Below are 26,406 nucleotides of genomic sequence, written 5' to 3'. Positions count from 1 at the left end.
TTCTTCAATATATAGAAAATAGTACTGTATATACCAGAACCCGTTATTGCTGTGCACCTGATAAATACAGATGATTTTTTTTTTTTTTTTAATAGCAATTCATTAATGTGTTCCACATGGAGATGGTGCGAATTGCACATTGAGTGAAGAGATTGATTGATGTTGGCTTATGTTAAGAAAATATGGCTGGCAGAAGGAGTCAATACATGCTCTTTTTTTCCCCTTGAAGTGTATTGTTTTTCCTGCATGTGTTTAATCAGAGACCTTAGCTGGGGAATGTAATTGCTTTAGAGCTGACAATACCTTGTTATCTTCTTTTATAATCCTTAGTAGTGTTAAAATATGGTTATTAAGATCTGGTACTCATTTGAATGCCTGCTTCGACTTTGGATTATAAACACGCAGTATCTGTAAATTAGCTGCAGGCAAAGAGCAAGCATTCAGTCCTTCGTCATTTAATCTAGTAAAGGCTAAAAGTTGTGCACCACTCAGCAAGTGAAAAACCTTTATCTGCAAGCCCTTGGACAAATAGGTGTCCTTCCACATAGCTGTTGAGCGGAAGTAGCTCAGAAAAGCCTTCATAACCAAATGGCTGGGGCTGGCTAAGGAGTGCAGCAGTGCTGTCGTGGAGTGTGCTGGCTTCTGATTTGAGTTTTTCGAACTTCACAAGTTGGGCCTGAACAGAGGGAATTGGCAGGAGAGCAGAGGGGAAAACTTCCCCTTCCTGCTTGCAAATGTGGGAGCGAACATGAGGAGCATTGAAAGGCATTGGCAGGGTATGCCAGGCCCACAGAGTTGGAGAGGTAGCAGAGCTGTGTAAGGAATGAAATGCTCAATATCTTTTCTAGACTGTACTGACAAATAGGATGAAGTGTCTTTCTTTTGCGTTTGTTTTAAACAGGTTCTTTTCCTCGTACTTTTGCAAATATTTCCTAAACAAACAAATAAACAACAAAAACCAACCAAACAAAAGAAACAAAAAATCCGAACAACAGTACTTCAGCACCATGATAAATTTTAAACAGAAATGCTGATCGGTCTGTTATCTTTGTGTAGTCTTGTGTTATCTGTAGTTTCTCACTTAGAACTAGATGAATAATGTGTTTCTGTTAATACCTGTGACTGACTGAATGTGTAATTTTTATGATGAATTAGTAGCATGAGCCAGCATCATTAGTGCTGAATAAAATATTCAGTTTCTTTTGCTTGGTATTGTCCACGAGGAGTTGCAAGTAATGTCCTAGTACCTGGTTTATTTTTTATCAGGTGTACAGGGCTACTTTATTCCTGGAAATGTGGAGCTGTGAACAGGGTAAGGTTCAGTGTGAACTTACGAGTTCTGTAACCTCTGTTAATTGCTGCAATACTTGATGAAGGTTCAAAACTGTAATGGCTGATCCAATAAAGATGTGATAGATAGCAAAATGTTGAAATTGCTAGAAACCCACTTGTCAAGTAGTACAGTCTTAGTAGATAAAACAATGAAGGCTTTATTACGGTGCCTCAATTTATATTGTAGATACTGCAGCAGAATCTGAAATACTTCTTGGTGCCTTCTGGAGGTGGATTTTTTTTCAATTTTATTTATTTTGAAACTCTAGATGAAAGATCAGTTGACAAATAGAAGATGTAAAACTCAGAGTATTTGCTATAATTGTTTTTGCTATATTTGCTATAATTGTTGCCAGTTTCTTTACCTACAGGATTTCTGTTTAATGCAGCCTAGGCTATAAATGAATTTCCTAGGAGAGTTAACTTTATTTTTTCCTTTGACAATCCTTTTGGTGAGTGAGTTGAAATGACTTTCTGTAAGTCATGCAGAGCTTCTTAGTGCTTTGTACTGAGTTTGGGAAGATTTCTTTAGAGGGAAAAGTTTTTAAAAGCTGCTTTCTGATATTTATTCACAGTTTTTTCCCTGAAAGCTCCGTACAGTGCCCTGTGTAACCAAATAGCATTCAGTCATCTAGTGTTAAATACAGGATTACAAAGAGCAATGAGCTAGAGGTTACAGTTGTTTGTATTTAATTTTGAATACTTCATTACCAAACATACATCAAACCAATTTATATTCATCTTTTCAAACACTGCTGTGATGAAGTTGCACAATGTGAGATTTCACTGGGTAATATGAAAGGAGAACACCATCTTCCAGTTTTTGTTTTTTTTTTTTAGTGTGGGATGACAATTTTGGGTTTTCAGGGCAGTTGTTGCAGATTACCGCTTCACCAAATTAACTCAGTATTGACCTACAGCCATATATGCTTGTAATGGTGTGTGTAGGTTGTTGGATTTTTTTTTTTTTTTTTTTTTTTGAGACAAGAAACCAATGTCTGTTTCCTCTGTAGCTAACCTGGTTTCTTGTATTGTGTGGGCAATATGTGTTAAGTAACCAGGCAGCTGCCTGAGGAATTACCTGCTGTTCTCTTGTAAGGAGAGGAACCCTTGGAGTGGGAAACGCTTGTCTAGGCTGGCATTGTGCCACTTGCTGCTGCTCCCCTCCTTGCAGTCTCTTATTCAGAGACATGTACTAGTCAGAAAGACAGGCATGGAGGGCTGAATCACACTCTGTGATTTCACGGATTATTTCAGAATAGCCACTTTCCTGCTGGCATAATTTAAATCTAACTCCTCTGTTGCACTATGGTTAGGTCAAAGCAAACCTGCAATTCTGGCTTCTGTGGCAAATGCTGCCCTGTTTGAAACTGGGAGTGTGGCAAGGCATCATGTTCATTACCAAGCTCCTAATACCCATCCAATTTCATCCCTGTCGGCGTCCTTTCCATAGCTCAATTGAGAGCCCTTGCTACCATACAGCAGCTGTGCGACATACAGTGTGTAACACAGTGCTGTCTGTGCTTTGTCTTCTGTAGCCACAATGCATTTCAGGCAAGGGAGGGCTGATGGCTACTTTCTCTGTAGGCTTATATGTTGATAAATAGGGATCTGATACAGCTGACATCTCACTGATAGGCTCGAATTGTGTTGAGTAGGATTACGTGTTCCTGAGAGTGCCTCAGGAATCCATGAGCTTTGGCACCTGCCTGTTTGGATGGATGTGCAGCTGGTTAAAGCTAATAATTAACAGAGACAAAATGCAGAAAACTATAGCAGATAAGGAAACACAAATTCCTTCCAAGAAAAGGAAGACTAAAGTTCAGGATACTGGCAAGGTGTTCGTACACCTGCAGTTTTATAATGCTCCTCTGTAAGCACCAGTCAAAGATTTCAGTTTTTCAACAGGGAGGGTGTCATTCTTTGGTTTTCATGCTGATCCCTCAGCAGGGTTAGGAAGGGACTCTCTGATGTTCTTAGCAAAGGTCACAAGGATCACCTGCTTCGTTATGTGGTCAATCATGAAGTATTGACTGCTAGCAGATGCAAAATATTAAAGCAAGTAAATCAAACACTCAAGTTGTTATGGTTGTGTGTTGCAAAAGTGATCTCATTCTGTCATTTCTTATCCCGTAGTTTTTCTCACTTAAATAATGTCATTGACTTTCCTTCTTGTGTGTAAGATTTTTTCATATAGTTCTTACTGATATTTTCTGTATGCTTAAAAAAACAATATTCTCCTACAGGTGTTAAATTGCTTCATCTTATTCATGTTTTGAGAAGAGGCCCAAAGAAATTCATATCAGAACTCTTTCTACTTAATTATTATTCTTACATCGTCTTAAAAACAGAACACCTTTCTATTGTGTGACCAGTTAGAAACATAACGTCTTATTTTAAAATAGTTCATTGCTTAATGGATTCTATTATTTGAAAAACTAGAAAAAAAAATCAGTCGTAAAGATTTTTCTCCATTACTTTAAAAAGCATGTTTATCTGAAAATGTTTAACTTGTTATTGGTATGGAAAATAAAATTACTCAAGCAGCTGTAAGCCACAGTCAAGTTCCCCTGTTCCCTCCCTCTGATTTGTTTCTTCTTTCTGCACTTCTGTGTACTCCATCTGTGGGTGTGTGTGTGGCGAGGGGTATCACTTTCTCTGTTCTCTCTTCCCTGGGCTCATTTCCACTCTTTGTTGGCAAAGAAACTCTTCATTATTGAACCAGGAAAATCAGCCAAACCTTGCAGGCACTGTTTATAATTTATTTTGAAGATGGGGTTTGATTGGGGTTGTTGCAAGTGGGAGGAGTTCTTGAATCTGTTGCTGTTCTGACACTTCACCTTTGGTTTGAACATCTGCTGTCTGCTCTGGGATTTTCCTCAAAATTTCTCAGGTGAGGTCAGTAGTTCACAAGCCTCTTTTAACCAGCCCTTTAGCCTACTGCCTTTATACCTAGAACCTGGGTGACCGGGCATAACTCAGTTTTGAGTGCACGTGTCCTGTCTTCCTGTTACTTCCAGGACATGCACAACCTGTCACTTGGTGCTCCAAATTGCTCCATATGTGGGTGTTAAATGCCATGTTCGCTGTTGACATAACAGCGTGACTGTGTGCTGTTGATAGAAATTGTGAGATGAACTTTGTGGTGTACATAGGAAGCTTATGCCCCTGGTGCTTACAAAAAATCTCTTTAGAAAATCCCTTTGATGAGTTTGGTAGGTGTTTAATAGATGCTGTTGAAATGCTAAGGGATGCCAGCACAGTACATGTTAGTGATTTCATGTGCTTGGTTTACATTATCGAGAGGTTTCCTACATGTGTGCACTGGGATTTTTCAAAGCAGTCTAGACAAAGTAGTCCTGTACATTGTATTCATTTCACGAGGAATTCCGCATTCTGTTCTGCTTTGAAAATGTAAACTACAATTTTTTGAAAATTTAAACTACCATTTTTTTGTGGAGGGAGGGGTTTCTTTATTTTTAGGAGTTGCACTTTTTTTTTTTTTTTTAAAAAAAAAGGCATTGGGTTTGCCTTTTAAAAGTCCTTGTAATTTGTGATATCACAACATAATAAAATTGACCTCGGCCTTAGAGGTTTTGAAAAGACCTCTTTATATTTTATATTTGCTTTGTAAACTAAGTTCTTTACATTGAAATATGCAGTGATTTCATGTTTTGTTAATACTAAATTCATGATTCCTTGAGTTAAACTAACACTGCTACTGTGAGCAGCCGAACTTTGATTTTCTTCTCCCCTTTTACAGTGACATTCATCCCTGTAAGATTATAATGCAATGAATAGAAACAAGGTAAACGTTTACTTATTAAGTGAAGGAATTCTTGGTTAACGCCCTTGGAAAACTCAGTGAGGAACTTCACGCAATACCTAACTCGTAAGAAGACGACACCTCTTTGCTGCTATGCAAAGTTATTTGTCATTTAGGGAAGAAGTCAAGCAGCATCTTGAGTGTCAGTAATACCTGACTGTGTGTTTAAAATATTTTTATTTGAGGTGGAGCTCTGAAAGAATGTATCATTAGCTATGAAAGAATGTATTATTTGCTATTTTGGTATCAATTATCGTTAGTCAAAGTATGTTACAAAAAATGACTACGTGTCATACATTATTGATAAATATCAGACTCTTAGCCCTTTGACCATTTATAACCTATTGGAAATGAAGTGTCTTGTAAAAGATGACTTTGGGGGAACTTAAAACATTAACATTGGTTTTATTTTGTAGAACTTCAGAATCTGTTTCCTCTCAGATAATGAAAATGTGAGTTGTGAGTATACAACCTCAATCCTAAGGATTTCCTTTATAGGTATTCGGATTTTTATTTTTTTATTTTTTTTTGGTGAAAAAGTAATGAAGAACATTTGCTATACACTGAAAGATGTTAGAAGCAAAGTCAGTGTGTAGTGTGTGGTGTAGTATGTGGTGGCAGTGTGTAGACTTCCAAGGAGATCTTACAGTAGATAATTTTTTTGAGTTTTGCATTGAAGGAGAGAACTTCTGACCTGTATGTAGTGTTTTTAGTAGTGCTTATATCATTTGTAATCAAGCTGAATTTGTTTTTGAATGATGAAGAACTACTTGTTTTGAATGCTGCACTAAACTAAAAGGATGTTTCCATACTGAATTTTACCCCAAATCGTTTTAACCATTGACAGAGGAGCTCTAATGTCAGCCTGTGGTGAGAACAAGCAGGAATGTTCCTGCTTTTTTTACAGGCTGGGAAAATGAGACAGGTATGAATTAGTGAGGGTCCATAGCGAATCCAGTGCTGAGGAGGGAGGAATAAGACATCCTTGTTAAGATAAAGCTTTTTTTTTTTTTTTTTTTTAATAGCAGTGAGGATACCCTTTCATAGGGGTGATGTGTACAAGTGGAACTGGGATATCTCTAAGGTGGAACTGAGTGGTGTTGCCTTTGGTCTGGAAGACTTGAAGTGATGCCTGCACTCTTGTTCAGCTGTGTCCGTGGCCCATCTGACACTTGACCTTTGTTTCAGCTGGGAGCAAGTTAAGCATCTGTGGTACTGACAGGGAAGTAGGAAGGTGCAGAGTCTTTTCTCTGAGGGATTTTTATCTAGCCTAACAGATCATTCAAATATTTTTGTGTTGGCTTAGTGAAGTCACTGGTTTCAGCTGTAATCTTTATTTAGGATTTAAGTCCGTCAATGGGCACTGAAGATAGCCATGAATTTACAAGGGGAGAGGAGCTCTTTTTAAGAGGGTGTATGGGGCTGTAGGCCACAGGCTTCCTGGAACTGGGGAAGGAAAGAAGATAGACCCTTTGGGAAGAATCATAGCGTGGGTTTGGATGAGCGTGAGACACTGTCCAGGCCCTGTCCCTACAGTGACTCTGCACAGTTGCTGTCCCTCATTCATTCTTTTATGTGGGTGTTACTGTGCTCGCTGCAGCACGCAAATCCTCCATTAAGGAATTGGGATATACACCACAAGGTCATGGCCAGCTTCATGTCTCCCGTAGAGAAAGGAAGGAGGAAAAGGTACCTTAAAACACCTTTCCTCTCCCCAGAACAAAGAGTGCAGGTAGAGTGTGAGGGGTATAGGTGTTCTGTGCTTGACGCAGCATCTGGTCTCTCAACACAAGACCTCAGGTATTTTTCTCTCTTCCCTTCCTTTCCAGTGGATCTTGATAAATATTTATGACCAATCTGGACAGTAGCTTAGTGAGCTGTGTGCTCATTTTCATTTTGCTGTGTCCATGGCAGTGACTAAGATGACGTTGAGACCAAGAATTTCTTTGTGGTTTAATTACAGGTCTTGTTGACTTTCCCCTGCTGCTTTTCACCCATCCCTACGGCAGTACTCAGCCAACACCCTTTGTCACCTGCTATCTGCATTTTTAATTTGAGCTGAGTGAAACAAACAAACAAAACACTTATTTCTCTCATGCTGTCATCTGAAACCTTGCAATGCCTGCAAGGCAAACAGCTTTGTACCTATCCGGGCTTCCTAAATCTGGTGCTGAGGACCGGATGCTTCTGGCAGCGGGGCAGGGATTGGCGGTGAGTCAGGGCTCAGCTGATTGTTGCAGGCTGGCAGCTCGCCCGTGCTGGCTCCCAGCTACCTCATTTAGGAAGATCAGGGACTCAAAAGTAGGAAGAAAACAGCTGCCCATCCCATAGTGACAAGGAAGGGGCTCCTTGTCCCAGAGCAGGAAATAGAGTTCAGTGGATCCAGGTATGTTTGCTCTTAAGGTACTGTTGTCACTTTTGTTTCTCTGGTAAGCTTTTTTTTTTTTATTATTTCTCTAACTGGAAATGGTTGAAGTGCTTATCAATGCATTCTTGAGCAATACAAAAGGTCTAAGTCCAAGCTAACTTATGACACCTCGTTCAGTCTGTATTTTGCTGTAGTACAATAATAGAAACTCTTTCCAGTATTTATAGAAACACTTTGTACTCATTTTGTGCACTGTAGAGACAGGATTATGTCTGCGTCCACCTAGCTGTAGTCATGCCATGTTTGGCTAGGTCATTTTCACCCTGAGAAAGCTGAATATTATAGTGGTTTTTGTTTGTTTTTAAAGTTTTCCTTTGGAACTGAACTTTGAGTGCTGTTTCGTGTACTGTACCCTCACTGTTTGCAGTGGAGGAAACACTGGAGTTAATTTGATAAAGCTGCCAACCATTGACTTCTTCTCATGCCACTGAATTGCCAAAGAAGACAGCAAGAACATTGCTACAGGATCAGAGAAAATTGTGCTCAACTTAGGAGAAGCATTTGGTTACGCGTGGTGACTTGGCAGCTCCTTCTTGTTAACTGTAGGAAGAGGTTTGGGTTCTGAGGCTGCCGTGGTGCTCGGTGGCAGCCGTCACACAGCAGTGACTCACCAATGTGAGCGTGGGGCCACACCTGTGCTGTCGCCAGCTCAGGTCCTGCTGTCAGTGAAAACAGCAGGAGCCTGGTCCAAGAGCCAGGCTGGTCCCTCAGAAGTCAGGGGTGCGTGGGTGGCAGGCAGACAGAGAGATGCTCCCAGGTATGTGCTCCCTTTTCTCTAGGAGGCAGAGGTGTTGAGCAGGATAGAAACCCTTCGCCATCTGGAATCAACCTGCAAGAAATTAATGGAGCCAGCTGAGCTGTGTCACTCTTGTACTGTTATGACTTTAGCCCTTTTAAAGTAATTATGCTAGATTTATTATTTTTTATTTTTTCCAAGTAGATTTTGATCATTTTGGCTTCTCAGTTCATTTGTGAGAGCAGGCTTTCTGGTCTTCAGATGTAAGTGCGCTGCTGGATATTATTGTTTGGCCATTGGAATTAGTCATCTAATTAAGGAGTGGTTTGACCACATATTCTATGTTTGACTAAATTGCTAAGAAATAACTTTGTGAATACTAATGATACTAAATACAGACTGCTTGGTCTACAGTCCAAGTTCTTGCTGAAGCAGCTGCAACATTTTTGCCTCCAGTGTTAAGCCAGCCCCAATAATGAACGTTGTGATGCAGCAGAAGTGGCTTTGTGCATGAATTATGTGTACTCAAATCCTGATTCAAATGACAGAAGAGAAAGTTGAAAAATCCCCATTTGTTTTACTGTCTGCTCTTCGTGATATGTTGTTTTTCAATAGTTCATATGATATTAAAAAAAAATAATAATAAATATTGCTCTAGAATGACATGTCTTCTGGAGATTTTACATAGCCATTTAAAGGACATTTTATAAGTTTGAATTGTAAAAAAAAGAAAATAATAAATAAATTAGGGAAGTACTGTGCTTGATCCCTTCCCCCTGATATTAGTACTTCTAGTTCTGTTATACACAATTCAGTATTTTTGTTTTTATGCTTCAGTAATTTATTTTACAATATCTGTATTAAATAGCTTAAATAACTATGAATATTTAAAAATCAATAAATGTATTAATTTGCAAACAACCCTAGTTGATGTGTTTGAGAGGATTTTATTTTTTTCAATATATTGAAATGAATGTTGAATTCAGAGAACTACTTGTGTGCAGTTGACTGCAACCTCATGAGTGGTGATGACTACTTCAGATGCACCACTAATTGCTTTCCTGCCTTTGGATTTATTCTGTCTCTCAATTTCCTATGTGTCCCCTTCTCCTTTCCTGAAAAAGAAAACATCAAATTGTCTATGTTTTTAAAATATTATATAATTTCCTTTAGTAGAGAACTAAAGGAAGAGGTAGAGTACTATTGAGTTCAGCAGATTCAACTGAAACAAAGTTACTTTTTCCAGTGCTGTTTTTAATTATTTTGCTTTATATAGAAAAAAAAAAAAAGCTACCTTTTGGTTAATTTTACAGTGTGTAATTTTCTCTGCACTAATAAAGCTTGGTTTGTACTTCAAAAACTAAGTTGTGGACACTTTATTGTAACTGTGCACCTGAACTTGTGAAAAAATGCAACTTTTTTTTTTCAAGTTTCTCTTTCTGAATCCTGATTTTTTTCTTCTCATTACTGTGATGGATGTTCTGAGATTTATATTGGTGTGTGGCATTGAAGAATACTTGCTTCAAACTAATGAAGCTTGAATTACTTTCAGTGAATGATTAAAAAGGATGAAGTAGCAAAAGCTAGATTTAATAATTAATCTTTTATTTTTTTTTAATTGCAAAACACTGAGAAAGAAAAGCTATGTGTAATAGCAGCTATAAGTCTTGAGGTGAACAGTCTGCTCTTAGAGATGCTTTGAAGTAGGTGTACGGTAGGGATGCCAGTCTGTATTTTATTTATTTATTTATATTATGTATGTATTTATTTATTTTATTCATTTATGGGCATTTTTGTTTCAAAGCAGTTCTGTTTATAAGGATTACAAAAGCACTCTTAGAACCAGAACCCACAAAGTACCAGGATTCACCAGAATAAATGTTTTAGCATCTTAATGTCTTCGCAGTTATCTAGCTTTTGTTACTACTTGTTTTATTAAAAGGTCTGTATTAAGAATTTGTTTATTTAAATTCCAAAGTAAGTAATCCCCCTGTGCTATGTTGAGTTTTTTTTTTTTTTTTTAAAGGGGGGGGGAGATAACATTTTAACTTCACAATACAAAATAAATACACAGGTTATTTTACACTATCCTTCTTGGATTTTGCAGAAATTCATTGGTTTAACAGCCACCTAAAACTGCGTGGTTACAGTGCATTTAAGTGTATTTAAGCTGGTGCTGCCATCCATCTGCTCCTGCTTAGGTTTTTAAAAATTCTGCTCAAAGGGGTCAACAGTTTCTCAGCAACTTCTTCCTGCCTGAGGCTTTTAGGTGGCTTGCATGCATCTAAGTCCATGTAGTTAGTAACTCTCAACATACAAAATACTAAAAATGCGTAGAACTGGCTGGAGTTTTAAGCTGCATTTTGATATAAAAAAAGAAAACCAATGGTAAGGGAGATATTTGGGTACAATGGGTAACTAATTGAGCTTGGAGACAAGTCCTTTTTGACAGGCTGTGGTCATGTTCTGACTTAGCAGAGCTGATTTATATTGGAACAGAGGAGGAAAACTATGGGATGTGAAACTGTATACAAGAAAAATACGGTATTTTTGCAACCCTTGAACTGCAAGCATGGGAATTGTTACCCTTAGGTAATTAGCTGTCCTTTAACTCTTTGATTACCACCATGGGCAATACTGACCTGGTGTTCCCCTCAGCATTTGCACACTGTCTGGTGCTTTGCCTCTTTCCCTTGAGCCAGTACTTCCAGCAGGGCCAAGCAGGATGCTTGCCTTCAGTGCTCTTCAGTCTTATCTTTGCTGTCCTTCAGTCTGCCAACTTCACTCATATTTAAGAGCCAGGCTAGTGAAAACCTTGTAATTGAAAGTGTGGAGCTAAAGACAAAATGAGGAAACTGGCTTTTTTGTAGCAGCCTTTCTAGGAGTAGGATTGAGTAGAAATCCTGATGAATAAGGTTTCAACCTTAATGGTTTTTCTGTTTTAAATGCCTTTTTTTCTTTTCCCATTCCATTTATCAGTACTGGTTTTCCAGTCACCAGTTCTCTTCTCAGGAAAAAACAGGGTATGCAAATTTAAGTTGTGATGAAAGAGGCATGGAGAAACACAAGTAAAAGAATTCTTTATTCTTGGAGAACTTCATTTTTTCTTCCATCTCTCTCTCTCTCTCTCTTTTTTTTTTTTCCTTGTAAAAAGAAACGGAAGGTCTGTCTTTGCTTCACAAGGAGAGATCTTCTTTCAGCACTGTACTGAAGTACAGTGTGCTGTTAATCACTTATGTGTTTTGAGTAGGAAGAAAAAATCAGTCAGGTTATTCACTTCTGTGCTCAGTCACAGAAATAAATCTGAGACATGAAAGTAAGTATTTTGGTTTTGGTTTTATCTAAATAAAGAGAGAGGGAAAAATATTATAAGTTGGTGACAGCTTTAATGCCCAGATGTGAATACTTCAGTAACCATCATGTCATATAAATCCCAGACACCTGTCCAAACACCAGAATTAATCTAGAAAAAATATTGTTATTTATTTTGCTGCCTGAATTTAGTGTATGCTAAAATCAGTGTTTGCAGCTGAGCTTAAATACGTTTTAATTCTGTTTGTACTAGCAAATGGTTGAAAAATCCAGCACTATCATACCGATTATGAATTAGGGCACACAATTTTTTTTTAACTTTTTAAACAGAAATACAGAATGATAACAGACCAGTGGATATGTTGAACCAAGAACCTGCCCGTGCAGGACCAGTGCTCTTTCAGTCTGTCTGAAGGGGCAGGGGTGTCCTTATAGGCTCAGCAGACACTCCTGCAAACCTCTCATATGGCCAGAATGAGTTAAATTTCAAAAGCTTTTGCTGAACAGTTTTCCTGTTTCAATATTGAAAATGCTTATGTGAAACAACCAAGGGCATGTTTTTCCAGGGGGACTGAAGACTCTTAAGCTTTTGAGCCCATTAGCAGTGGCTCTTGCTCAGTTTGCATGCAAGCTGTGTAGACTGGGCGTGCATCCTCTCTGTTCCCTTGTGGGGATGCTGCATCTGCTTTGGAGGAGGCATTTGAGGGACTGCTCATGGCAGTGATTCCTGGATGAGGATGGATTAGTAGGACTTCAGGCCAAAAAAAGCATGTTTTTCAGCAACTTCCTTTTTCTCTACTTCCCTAGGAAAGGGTAGGAAAGCACCCAAATTCTTTCTGAATAAGTGGATTGAGCAGTGAAGGGCAAGGATGTTCCGAAGTTCTGTTTAAACAAACACAGAGCCCTGTAAAGCTTTAGTCACAACCATTTCAGAAAGCAGTTGATTGGATCAATGACTGTTGATTAGAAATACGAAATGCAGGTGGCAGAACAACTTTTAAATTCGGAGAGGTGGAATTGAAGGGATTCTTGCTACATATATAACACATTCCTTCATCACCTTATTTTCACCTATTTTCTTCCCTTGTTCATCCTCTCCTTTGCCACAGAAAATAGTGGTGGTGGGGTGGCACTGAAGATACAGGCCAGTAGGTAGAGTTGAGTTATGGAAGCAGAAACAATGTCCTTAATGCTTGTTAAGATGCTGGGTCAACTGTGTGGTAAATTTATAAGATGCAGATTAAGATACCTAGCCAGCACAACAAGTAACAACACAGCTGTGTTAGTATAGTGATGGCCAGGCACTGTGCCTTTTAGGACTGGACCAAACATCTCAATGTACTGCTGTGGAAATAGAACAGTTTGTGAGACATCTTCAATGTACTTCATTGTACCGTATGGATATGTGATCGGGACTCAGGCAATGCACAAACACAAAAGCTAATTATACTTAAGGTTCGTTTAGCAGGTAGGAAAATGTCCTTACTTATGTTATGCTCATCAAACCCAAACAAGGAAACTAATTGTGAATTTAAGGGAACATCCACTGATACACTCTGAAGGTTTACTTCTCTGTCTTCCATATGAGTCATAAGAACTGGCAAAAAAACAGTGATTCCTTGTGAAACAAAAGGGAACCACATGCTGCCACTAGGCTGTCAGGGATATGCAAGGACATATTCCCACAACCAGTCTGACACTTGCTTCCTGACTGAGAACACATGCTTTGCAAAGTCTCATGTGAGGGAAAGTAAAGCACAGAGAGAAACTGCCTACCTCCTGGGGTGAAGCTACACTTCATGATTTAGGAGATTTGAAAGGAAAAAGTTGCAAAAAGTTTCAGAAAGGTGGAATGTGGCAGGCAGGGATAACCCCTTACCTGCCCTGAGAGAGATATAGTAGTTCTCTTATGCTTTGGAATAGCAATATGTCTTGCTTTCACGGTAATTTCTCACCAAAATAACCATTTATTTTTAACATTTTTCATGATATTCATCTGATGACATTTGAGTTACTGTAACTTTCTGAAGTGCATATGTTCAGAGTTACACGTATGTGTGTGGATGTTGAACAGGTGGTATCCCTACGCATTAACAGAGAGGCAATCAAAAATCAAACTTTCTCCCATACTAAGATGACACATCCCAGGCCTGCAGTAGTATCAAGACGTATTGCAAACTTGCAGTCCTATCACCTGCTCTTAATACTTTAATACTTTTCCTGGGACACACGTTCATGTTGCGTATCTCAGAGCAGCTCAGACAGCTGCCTTTATTATCAGGGTGAAGAAGAGGTAGTAACAGTAATATGTAAATGCAGGAAGTTAAGCCTGTGGGAGAAGTATTTGCTCCTCACCCCTGGAGTGGAGATCTGACTAGAGCTACCTTGGCTTGCAGGTGGGTGCTGGCAGGATTCAGTCCTGGACAAGAGACAGCTCCTGTGAGCCTTGAGGCATGGAGGCTGCAGGGCTGCCTTGGGCTCGTGATGGCTGTGCTGGTGTTCATCCCATTAAGACACAGCCTTCCATGCCCGGTAAACATGGACAGCATCTCATTCTTGTAGGAGCTTCATGTAGCTAAAACACTTAGCTGCTTGAGACATAAAAAGCCACAAATTTGAGAGAAGTTAATTTAGCTTATTTTGTTGTATGCCAAAACCTGTTCGGAGGATCCAGCAGAAGGGACAGCAAGCTCTAATCTGCTTTGGCAACATTTTAAGATACTTTCAATGTAAGGTAAATATTTTGTTATGTGATGTCAACCATCCTCTTAAATTTGAAATACTGAAGGAATGGAAAGCTCTGACACCAATAATAATGTGAAACTTTTAGTGGTTCTGTTTCTGTTCTCTGCCGTGTTTTTTGATTCGCTTTTTCGTGTCATGAAATGAAATGGATTTGATGTATCGTGAGTACAAATGGAGAGTTCTTAGTAATATATACATATGTATATGTATATATTAAGATATACTGCCTGCTAACTCGGACTCTGTTCAGTAAGATGAACAACGGTGTTTACTGAAGAGTTTGCTCTTATTTCAGTGAGGCTTCTTAGCTTAAAGAGTACAATACTCCTTGACTTCTTTATAAGACATTTCAGGCTTCATGTCATTACTTTTGGGTGAACTTTCTGAGGAAATAGCAGAGTGGCACTAGATAAAAGCACTGACTTTTACTGAGATACTAAGATACATGCACATCTAGATGTACGTATAGTACATGCTACATTTAATTAAAGAGAAATAGTTGGCTTTCGGAAACTTCAGGTCACATAATGGTAAGAAAATAACGGTGATGTATTTTGTCTGTGTCCTGGGAGGCTGTGGAAGCTAGGCTTCCTGTTTTGCTATCTGTTTCTTCTTTAAGAGGCTCCCTTATCTCTCCAGCGTCTAGGTTCCAAAGAGCAGGCACTGCCACTAGCTATTTATACTAAGTATTGTCAAAATAAACTTCAAAATATTTTAAAACCTCTCTTCCAAGCATATGTTTCCTCTCCTAATGTTCATAATAGTTTCTAAAAAAGTGGTAGCTTGCCAGTTGCTGAGAACTTGTGTGGCCTGTTTCTTTTCAATCATTTACTAACCAGTCTTGTAAAATATTATTTAGTCTCATTCTGTTAGGATCACAAGGTAAAATAGATTTTCTAGTCTATAGCCTTGACTGAGATGATGAGCTGGTATTTATACGTAAGATGTGTGTTTTTTATTCTACATACTACATGTGTAACCTACACATATAATAAACTTTGGCAAGAAAAAACATTTGTTAAATGTTTTTGTACTAGCGTGTGTGCTTGTTTTGTTTCTGTAGTTTTTACCATTTAAGATTGCTTGTATCTGCAGCATTTTATGAGGAAAAGCTGCAGTGCTTGAATCCGATAGTGATTGTTTAAAAGTAGCTTTATGAGGCTGGAGTTTCTGTTTGGCTCTAGATTAAACATTTGCCAATCTCATAGGCTGATCTCCCTTCCTGAGCGTTTTCACATCATAAAGTTTGTGCAGACCAAAGCGTACTCTGACATCGTTGCTTTATCATGTTACCTGTTAGTGAGTGGTGCAGTAGGGACCATCTGGATATGTAATTGAAAATTAATGAAGAACTTTGCTTTATATATGACACAGCAGTGTTCAGTTTGCTTTGCCACAATAGCATTAATATCCTATTGCAAACAGGCATGGAAGTAGTAGACCTTATTTATCTCACTAGTCAGCAGCAATCACTCTTGACTACACACCGGAGCCAGATCTGCTGAATGCGGAGATGCCTTTTTTATGTTGTTATTTATCAGACCAGAACTGCTGCCTTTACTCTCAAAGCAATTTATTTATTTATTTTGGAGATGCTATTTTTGCAGAAGAAGTGAAGTGTAAACCAATTTGCAGAGAAAAAGCATTCAGAAAAAGTACTTCAAACATGCTTTTATTTTATGAAGTTATTTCCTTCATATTTTTCTCCCTGTTACTTCAATATCTAACAAACAGGTTCAAAGAAACATGCTATTTGGTGAAGTCATTTGTATGCTGCCCTGGAGCTGTTGATAAAATGCCTCTGATAAAATACTTGTCACCATGTATAGAAGTGAATCAAGGTAGAGTGTAGCACATGACCAGCACAGGGTTTTCAGATGCTTCATTTTATTTCTATTTATCTTTTGTATATGCAAAGTGTAGTAACTTTATTTTTATTATTTTGTCTGTGGACAGAATTGCAAGAATGTTAATAGTTTTAGTAAATGCATGAGAAGATAAAACCATTGTTGTAAATAAGCAATGGGTTATGAGGAAAAGAGGAGCTACAGGAAATTATATTAGAGCAATGCCTTGTCTGGGTGCTGCAAGAAACTTTGAGATTCAGCATTAATTGGTGAAGAGAATAATTACTACCAATTACTGAATAGATAATGTTTTAACCAAGGGGACAGGTGTGGGGGCAGAGGGAGGTGATGCAGGTTCAGGAGTAGCTGGTGAGCCAAGCCAGGCTGGGCTGATGCTGCTTACCCTCAGCAGAGCTTCCTGGGATGCTGCTGCAGCCATGCCAACGGCTGGGCTTGCAGGCAGCTTCTTATTGATGCTATTTAGTGTATGATCTGTGGCTCTTGGCCTAGCTTCTTACCATGGCTTTGAGACATACCCTGAGTCTGGAGAGCATGTGGCATACAGTAATTTATTTGCTTAAAATGAATTTGAGATTACTTAAGTATAGAACAATCAATACAAAGGCTTGTCTGTGAAAGAAGCTGAGACCTGAGTGTCCAGAAGTTTGGAAATCACCACTCGTGGATACTAAGAAGAAGCTGTTAGAACCAACTTCTCAATTGTTGAGTTTTTGCTTACTCACAGAAGACAGGGGAAACTCTAAGAGGCTGGGAAAGGGCAAAAATACAAACAAACTAAACAATAAATGCGATCTGCAAGAGAATGAAAGGATTTATGGTAGTTTGCAAAGTGAAGCACATGTGAGAGCACATGTGAGATTTGAACTCTCCCCACCCTCTTCCTCTTACCCTTTGTGTATTGCTTTGTTTTGCATTTTCTTTATTTGGTTTTGAGTTTGATAGTTTTAAGATGCTTATGTTATTGCTTCCTTGACTTGCAGTGAGGGTTCTTGAAACTCCTGCATCTTCTTGTAAATTGCAAGACTTAAACATTTTTAATACAGTTGGTTTTGTTTCCAAAATGTAGATTTATTAAAATCAAATAGTGAAATAGTGTTTTAAATTCCTTGGTGAAATGACCCACCACTAACGTCGTTCAGCTGTGCTGTGGAGTGGAAGGGTCAAAGGAAGAATGTTTTCAGTTTGCTGTGAACCACTGTGATCACTAGGGATTTTAAGCAGTGTGATTTGCTATAGTATCTGTGATTTGCTCAGAACGTTGTTGCTGTTGCTGGTGGAACAACAGTTATTTGATTTGCCAGTGTGGTCACAATGTGAACAGCAAGACTTGTTCCTGTCTGTTGGACACACCTTCCAGTGCAGTTTGCTTTCAATGCTATCCTGAGTGACAGGATAGGGAACTATGACAAACTGTGGTGTAGGATGGTCAAACCATTAAATAATGTACAGCCTGTTCCACTTGTCATAGCTTCTTATTGTAGCCTCAGTATGTAGACAAAACCAAACGTATCCAGACATATTGAGGGGCTGCAATTCTTATTTAAAAATGTGTGTGTGTATATATAGATAAAGATATTATATATGAATTATGTACGTATAAATACATACATGGGTTGCACTAATCTAAAATGATTTTGAATCCATAATGAAAATTACAGCCTGAAAAATCATCTGTGATAGATAGTAAATGTTCATTCCCTGTTCTATGCCAGAGGACAGCGTTTGTGGTAACTCAATCACTCTCCTCCTCTCAGCCCCATAGTGAGGCCTCGGTTAAGGGGAGTTGTATAAACAGCTGCAGCAAGGCTCTTGTAAATACAGATGTCTTCCTGAACTGGGTTCTCTGGGTCACCAGGGACCATGCAAGCTGTACTAAATGGGTTTACAAGAACCTCTCCATGTGTCAGCCAACTGAGCTACACTGCTATCCACCAGAGAAATGCTGCTTTGACTTCTGGCCCTGATCCTTCCCCCACTACACTGTTCACCTTCCTCCTCTGCTCCTGCAGCTTTCTGTCCTTGCTCTGCCACTTTCTTCTCAGCCCATTGTTCCTAACAGGTTTCTTAAAATGCTCTTGAACTGTGTGTGATTCACAGGTTGGCAACTGTGCTCTTTGAAGATCTTCACTTCTGCTCTTGATCCTATTCATCCAATCAGTAATAGGATGTAAGCGTGGGACCAAGATGGAATAGCTTATTTTGTCAGCAGTCAGGAACTAATTGTTGATCACTTGCAGAATATCTTGTGGCTTGAGGAGTCATTTTGATTGTGTTATACAACTCATAGATCATATCTTAGTTTAACTTCAAAGTTAAGTCCTTGTTTTGAATAGCAAGTTGGACTGGATGACCTCCAGAGGTCACTCCCAATACTAATTGTTCTGTGATTTATACAAGTCCAGAAAGCATAATACCGTTAAGGAGCAGATGCTTCAAGTCAAAGAACTGGTGAATGTAATGCAGTCAGGAGGAAACAACAGGTGACTTACAAGCTAAAAGATAGAAGTTAAAAATCTGTGCCTCTTTTGCAGCTTAAGACACTTGTGGGCTGATAGTCAAATGCTATTGATGTACCAATATGTAACTGATAGATCATAGAAGTAAAGGTCTGTGTGTATATTTGGAATTAATTTTGTTTAACATTCTTGTTCTTAACTCTCCTAAAAAGAGAGCAAGCTGTACAATGTTTACTGCTAAGAATATGTAAGTACTGTATGAGGGGAAAAATCAAGGTTAAAAAAAAAAAAAAAGGACTAATTTGCAGCTTTTAATCATCTCTTATAACACATTTTTATTCCTCTACACCCATTTAAAAACAGTTCAGTATCAACACGATGATCCCACTTATTCACCACAATAAAACTTTCAACAGTAATACATTGTTGTAGTGATACATCTCTGTTTATTCATTTTGCACTTGATTCGTGTTGGTGAATCACTGATCTTTGATTCTTCATGCAACCAGGTATTTGTTTTGCTACTATCATCATGTGGCATAAGCACACCATTGCTTGTCTATAATGATATGTATTCTCCTAAAATGTTAGTGCTACAAACATTTTTTTGTGGTCAATGTACATTAGCTACTAGTACATATCATGGTATTTTTTTCCTTGAAGTAGAACAAGAATAACTTGCTTTTGGAACTTGACCAATAAATACAAACCTAAAACAGTAGAACTACCAAATTGAAAGTCAAATCAACATAGGGGCTAATGCCTGTTTTATACTTTCTGATATCATTTTAGCTACTTAATATCTTGTCTGAAAATACCTTTATTTTCTGAAGATGGATGCTGAAGATTTGCTCTTTTACTTTCTATTATTAATGCCTGTATTACTCAGTTACAAGCCCCCAAATTGTGACCTTCTTCTAACTCATGAGTCACTTCGACTTCTTTTAGATCCTCTTGTGAGGGTTCTGGCTCCAGTGGTGCAGGCTGTCCACACAAGCCATGCCATGAAGAGTCCAAATACTGCCCTGATTTGTGCCTTAATTTGTGTGATGCAGTTGCATTTCTCAGTGTTCTGTTTATCCTCTTTTCATTCTTTTTTTTTCCTCTCTTCTTTTTTTGCTGACCATAATAGTGGGAAGAAATAGTCTGTTCCCGCATTGAGTGGGAGATACCTTTAGGGCTGTAATGGGTGCTGCAATAAAGACAGAAATCCAGAGGCATGTGGGTTGACATCTATTCCAAACCATGGAGCATGGCCACCAGTTTCAGGTTCCCTGGTCACTGGGGGATGGTGGGAAGCAGGTCGTTCTGCACTGCCGGGTGCACCCTCCAGCTGTGCTCTGCTTTGCTAGAAACAGTTGCCAACATCCCTGCCAGGTCTCTGGGTTGCTTTGTTGCTAACAACCCAGAGGTGCCAGCTAATATTGCTGCCCCGGCTCCCAGGTTTATTGTTTTCGGAAACCTTTGGGTGTGCTTGGCTCAAGGGGAGTGTGTTTTTCCTGTTCCTGCCCTGGCAAACACCTGTGGGGGTGCAGGAGCCCGTGCTCGCTGCTCGCACCCCTCTGTAGCCTACCCACATCTCCCCATCTCCCAAGCCTTTGCCCCAACACAAGTCATCTGCTGTGCTGGTGCTTTGGGAGAGGATCTACGCGGTGGAGGAGAGACATGCAGGTGGAGCTGGCCACAGCCAGCATCAAACAAGGGTCGGTGTGGTCTGTGGGCTGTTGGCAGGCTGACACCAGTGCACAGTGTGTGCAGTGGGTAGGGGTCTCACGGGGTGGCCTGGCTGCCCCAGCCAGGGCTTGAGCAGCAGCTTCTGCAGCCTGGGAGGGCTTTCACTGTCAGCACTGGCTCAGAGAACTGCTGGTGTGTGCGTGGTAACCTCTCCTATTTGAAGATTCAGTGAAGAGACTATCAGCTTATGTTAGCCCTTCTGATTTGGAAGGTACCTTCCCTTTCTAAGCAGATATGTTTGTCCTCATTATTTTTCTAGCTCATAAGGTCCACCCCTTGTTGCTGTTTAAGGGTGGATATCTCCTGCTACTCGCCTTGCAGCTCTGACTAGGTGCTGGTGGTTGCACTACAAAAATAGCAACCGGTGACTTATATTCATTCGTGGTGATAAATGACCTTGGAATCAAGTCTGTCATGAAATAAACTGTAAATAACTAAGCTTTACCTTGTGAAACCCTCACTGAACCCAGGAGGTTTCTAGTTGTAATCTCATAACGGTTAAAGTCTAAATCACTTCCTAGAGACTGTGCTTTTGTGCGGTAGTCAAAACAAATAAAAATTAAATGCTATGCATACCTTTTTTAATGTACATAACACAATAACCACCATACACAGTTAAAAAAAAAAAAATATATATATATATATATAAGCTGATACAAATACAGAATTGTTAAACTTCAGAATAGGAACAGGCTCTCAAGCTCACTGTCTCCCTATTTTTTTATTCTGAAAATCTGTCAAAACTATGAAGTTTGGTCATCTTGAGTTCCGTTCCAACCTGATATTGTAAGTTGAAATACTTGTCATTCATATCCAAAGAAAAGGGGTGGAAAGGCGACAAGGGTGCAATTTTTTGAGAGTAGGGAATGAAGTGGAAGATTGAAAGTCTCTGAGAAGAGTAAATTTCCCTTCTAAAGCTTCTCTGCTAGTTTGGAGTATTGAAAGAGTCCAATCATTTCTTCTGATTTAGGTTTTTAAATCAAGCAGGACTAATATTTTGGGCGTTCTGAGCAGAACTATCCATGACCATTAATGCTCAAATTACCCAGTGTGGGATTTAATCCTGGGAATGAGCATATTGTGGTGAAATAAATTATTTTCTGAGGTATTTGGAAGTGAGTCGTAAAGATGACAAAAACATCCAGCTGACTGCACTACTGTGCACAGAAATATTACTCATGCCATGTTTTTCTTTGAGAATCATCCTGGTATGAGTCCCTTGATTGTTATGAAATTGGAATCTTTTTCAAAATCAGTGTTAAGAAAAGGCCGATGGAAGCTGATTGATTGATCTATGGCTTCTTCATTTCCTTTCCCCTCTCTGGAAAGAGGGTAGAGGTTGAGAAGTGAAACTGTAGCTTCATTGGGAGAGAGACTGTTTTGCATCGCATGAAGCTCTTTTACACTTTTTTTACACTTCTAATTCATATCTTAGCATATCTTGTAGCTGACTGAAAAATTATTTCAGTTTCCAGGCAGTGTCTGTCTTAGAAATGTGTTGTGACTTTACCTGTTGCATCCCACTTCTAAAAAGTTCTGAAATGTCAACTTGTCTTCTAACAGGGTTTTCAGTAATTTTGGTAACATTATGGACCTCCTTTTTCTACTTTTATTTTAATTTGAAATATTGAGCTGTGGCTTCAAGTATTTCTTATATTAGCAATCAACTTTCAAGTGTTTATCTTCTGTGTACAGCAAGCCAGGGATTAAAAAAAAAAAAAAAAGAAAAAGAAAAGAGAAGAAGTGAGATTTTTTCCTCTTCCCATCTTTGTAGGCTTGGGGAGAGCAACACAACTAAGTTTATTTTTGTGGGATATGGACAGAAGGCAAAATATATTATTAAAAAATACAGTGTAGAAATGCATTTCTCTCTAGATAATATACAAATACTCAAAACCACATTTTACTGCTTACAGTTGCCTTGTGGCTTGAAATATATCCCAAATTCCTCAAGTTCTGTGCAATCTTTTCTCTTTTATAGAGGAATGAAAATGCATGAATTTGGAGCTGTGGCTTCTGCCTCCACCCCTCCTAGCCCTCTGCTCCTGAGCAGGGGGTGTCCAAAAGCCATTTCTGGTTAATGAAGCACCCTGTGCTCAGGCCAATAGCGTGAGTTAGGAATGAGAGATTTATTCCGTTCCTTGCCTCAGCTTGGAAAGTTTGGAAAATCATCTCTGGAAAAGCATTTGCAGTCAGTTTGGCAGTAGCTTGTATATCACTTGTGCCTAGTTTTCTGCATCATGTGTATCATCCTGCTTTGGAGTGCACTAGAGCATGACAAGGAGAGCTAGATAATAACAGCCTAACATAAGGGAAGTGCAAAGTACATGACCCTACACTGTACGCTCTTCCATTTCATGAGCACATCCAGAAGCTTCTCATCTCCTCCTGAAAAAGCCCTCATTAGAGCATCCTTATTATTATATATAGAGGGCAATTTAAAGACTTGCTTGGTAACCACTCAAAGAAAGTGAAATCTGCTGGAGTTTAGTGCGTTTGATTTAACTGCAGAGAACGAAGAGGCTGTGTGATGTATACCAGAAGTTCGAAAGGAGGGCCATTGATGCCGCTGGCAGAGTGCTGCCAGATCACTTTGTCCTTTCCTGGTCACAGACCAGAGCCCTCTGGTCATGTGCATTGCAGCTGCATGGCTGCATCTGCTAATGATTAAAAGCAAAACGGATGTTTAGTGTTGCTTGAGCTTCTAGATTGCACCAAGCTGGAGGAAGAGAGTGGTGCCTGGCAAACTGGTGCCTCTGCTTCAAGCTGCCGTGAAAGTGTTCGTGCAGGAGAGGGGATGCTCTGTGCATGCTGAGGAGCAGCCATCTGCTAAGCAGTCCAAAGCCTGGCCAAGGAGCCCCTGGAGCTCACCAGTTGATCTGGGCAGCTGGAGAAGACGTTAGGACACTGTTGTTTTTGTCTGTCTGTATGTTAATGGACACCCTCCCTCCCCACAGTTGATAATTTTCTCATATGTTCTTCATGGAGGCATGTGAATATTCTGAGGAATTCTTCCAAACTGAGCTGTTTGTGTTCTTGACTGGGAAAAGGCAGAATGAGGAAGATGGGGACAGCAGGGCTGGATTTGAAATTTTCCTGCAGATGCCCTGATTTGAGCCTAAAAATGCATGCACTTTTTCCCCATTCCTAGAGCAGAAGCACTTGGTATTTCCCCAAATGAGTGTTGATATTAGCATGACTCAAGGCTGTCACTGCAAACCCTGTGCACCTTTTCTTTAGCCAGGTATGAGAATCCAAACCAAGGGCCCCTGCAAACGCCTTGCACTATCAGGTGTGATTCAATTAACGTTTCTCTATCACAATTTTTACAGGGTAGAAGAGGACCTGATGGGTGCAGGTGCTGCAGGGTTGTGTGAGCAAGAGCAGGTGGTGGTTGTGCCCTCAGAGGACCCTCCTGTGCATCAGATGCACTTTCTTTCCTTTGGGTACTAGATTTTCAAGAGGAGCTGCTCCAGCAGTTGAACTGGAGAGCAGTCAAGGCTTGTGCCCAGGGGAGGGGTCTGGTCACAGGAAAAGGGCTGAATTCGCCTTCCTTCTCCATCTCTACCTTCTGTAATCCTCCACCTCCTCGAGCTGATTAGAGCACCCAGCTGACCCTGTTTTTATGTTTTAAAATGGGCACATACATCTCCCACTAACGTCACCTGAGAGGTTAGCACTGCCTGTGGCATTGCCGGCGATTTAAATCCGCTTGGAAGAACTGAGTCACAAATCTGAATAATAGCAAAGGAAGCAAATTTTTTGGATGTGTACTTTGCCGAAATGTCACCTTCAGTGCTCTGGACTCCAGCCATGCTGTTTTCCCTTCCATAAAGGGCACAAAGGTAGTTAGCTTGGCCATCTTGGCTAGATATTAATTGTGCTGATGCCTTTGGCTATGAGCATCAACCTTGCTCTGCATGAGCAGAAAATGTCTCAGTAACCTCTCTGTTCATCCTGTGCAGTGTAATATCCCTGCAGAGCTGATAAGAGGAATGGCCACATAGTCCCCTGGGGTTGGTTAGGTCTGTGGTGATGAATGGTGGCTGTATGGGGGCACAAGGCAGTCTCTTAGGAGAGCCGTGGCTCAGCTCTGCTTTGGGAGAACCCTTCACAGACCTCGTTGGTCCGTGCTGCTGACTGCATATTGTGGAGACTTTCCATCGTCTTGTGGTCTCTCTTTGCAATAAAACTGAGTGAGAGCATCAGTGAAGTAATGCATATATAGCTTGTTTTTCAGTAAAGGCAAATCTGGAGAGAACAAAATAATTTAAAAAGTTGTTTAGGTTTATTTCATAAAGTGTAATGTAGTATCCAAGGAACAGGAGAAAAGTCTCCTTTCTGTGGATCTTTTGCAAAATCTGAGGCTATTGGACTAGGGAGTCTCTTCCTGGTTGGTTCATGGAGAAAATGTTTAAAATGTGACCCAAGCATGGGTAACTTGGGGACTAAACTGTTTGTTTGCGGATAAACAAACATGGGGCTGTCCTTCCCATTGTAAACCATCTTGTCCCTGTGCTAAATTTTAATTGTGCCATAGTGTCGGCTCTCTCGTGTGTGCTGGACTTCAAACTCAGGTGTCCCAAGGGAGTTTGAGATTTTTATGTCTTATTTTTACTTCCCTGTAAAGTCAGAAAGAGGGCACAGATGACCGGAGTAGTTGTAGCTTCTGCCATTTCACTGAAGTCTGTGAAGATCTGCCTGCCTGTCAGATCTGTGAGTTTTCGGAAAGAATAAAGCAATAGCTGGGAAGCATAAATTGCCACATCTATTCATGAAGTCCCCTACCTACCGTAGGTAGGTATTTGTAGCTGTCAGTGTTAATGATCTCAGTGGTCATCCAACCCAATCAGACAGGAGATGAGGACAGTCATGATGCTAATGGCAAGCTGAGTCACTTATTTAAGGGCCTTGAACAACATGGGGAGCTGTTGTGGGGGCTGTGGCAGGCTTATTTTTTCTAGGAAAACCTTGTTTTACAAACTCTGCTGCAGATGTGCATGACAAAAGGAAAAGGAGGAGAAACACATAAGGCTGAATTAAACAATATGAGGAAAGAGAAGGGGTTATGTAAAGTTGAAGAATCAAGGGGATATGGTTTAGAAAAACACTGAGATAATGAAAGATAATATATAGATGAAGTAACTGTAATATTTTTTCTTCCCCCTGAAACTTGCCTTGTGAGATCCTATGGGAAATAGAAGTTGACGTCTGCTTACTTTGGATAGTTGAGTTGGAAAAACAAATGAGATGGTATGCATGAGACATCACCCTTGTAGGCCTATTGCAGTGCTGATATGAGTGATAAGTTACAAAAGAGAGAGGAGGTTGCGGTGAGCCAACTCTTTATCAAACAAGACTGAAGGACAGGATATTTTTATAAGCCCATTTTAGCACTGATTTTGTGCACGTTATTACCTTTTATTCTTTTAAAAAAATTATTAAGCTAATGAATTGCTTGGGCATACTGTGCATAGAAGCAGTATCAAGTGAGTTTAAACTGCAACAAGGATTTAGAGTATTTATTGAGAACTTTTTCAGAGTAAGGCTAATGAGACCCTGGGGTACCCCAGACTTGGCTTTTAGCCTCTCTAACTGGTGGCAGGAGGAGAGGTTGAGCAAATACTTTTTGGGAAGTACCTTGGCACAGTTGCTCCTGCCCTGAGGATGTGAGATGACTTCTCTCCTTCTCAGCCCCACTTTCTGTGATTGTGAAACTGTTTAGAAAAAATATTGTATTTGGTGGAAGGACATATGCATGGTAAAATCCGATGTGATCTGAGTAATTTTTCAATAATTTTCTCCTGGTTCCTTTGTACTCCAGGTCTGACCCAGACCTGCCTTAGGTTAGACAACAAGCGTCAGAGTCCTGCATGGAAGTGTGGATATCTAAGAGACTTTGTCAATATATTTGTTAATTATTTATGCCACTAAAATATGAATATACTTTAGTATCTTTTATCATTTTT

The 26,406-nt window shown here is 39.7% G+C and overlaps 1 protein-coding gene across 8 annotated transcripts in view; it reads left to right on the top strand.

Moving 5' to 3' along the window:
- EPS8 (EGFR pathway substrate 8, signaling adaptor) overlaps window positions 1-26,406 on the top strand; it is a 132,932-nt gene that overhangs the window by 41,616 nt on the left and 64,910 nt on the right. The window contains exon 1 of one of the 8 annotated variants that reach the window (XM_027462341.3): window positions 7,414-7,544. The exons of the other annotated variants lie outside the window; for them this stretch is intronic. The gene's annotated coding sequence lies outside the window, so the exon portion shown is untranslated. Of the gene's footprint in view, window positions 1-7,413; window positions 7,545-26,406 lie in introns of those variants that run through there. 8 annotated transcript variants of the gene reach the window in all.

The sequence above is a fragment of the Anas platyrhynchos genome, chromosome 1, assembly GCF_047663525.1.
Source record: "Anas platyrhynchos isolate ZD024472 breed Pekin duck chromosome 1, IASCAAS_PekinDuck_T2T, whole genome shotgun sequence".
NCBI lineage: Eukaryota > Metazoa > Chordata > Aves > Anseriformes > Anatidae > Anas > Anas platyrhynchos.
Note: the sequence above shows the minus strand (reverse complement) of the source record. Positions and strands in the feature narration are given on the sequence as shown.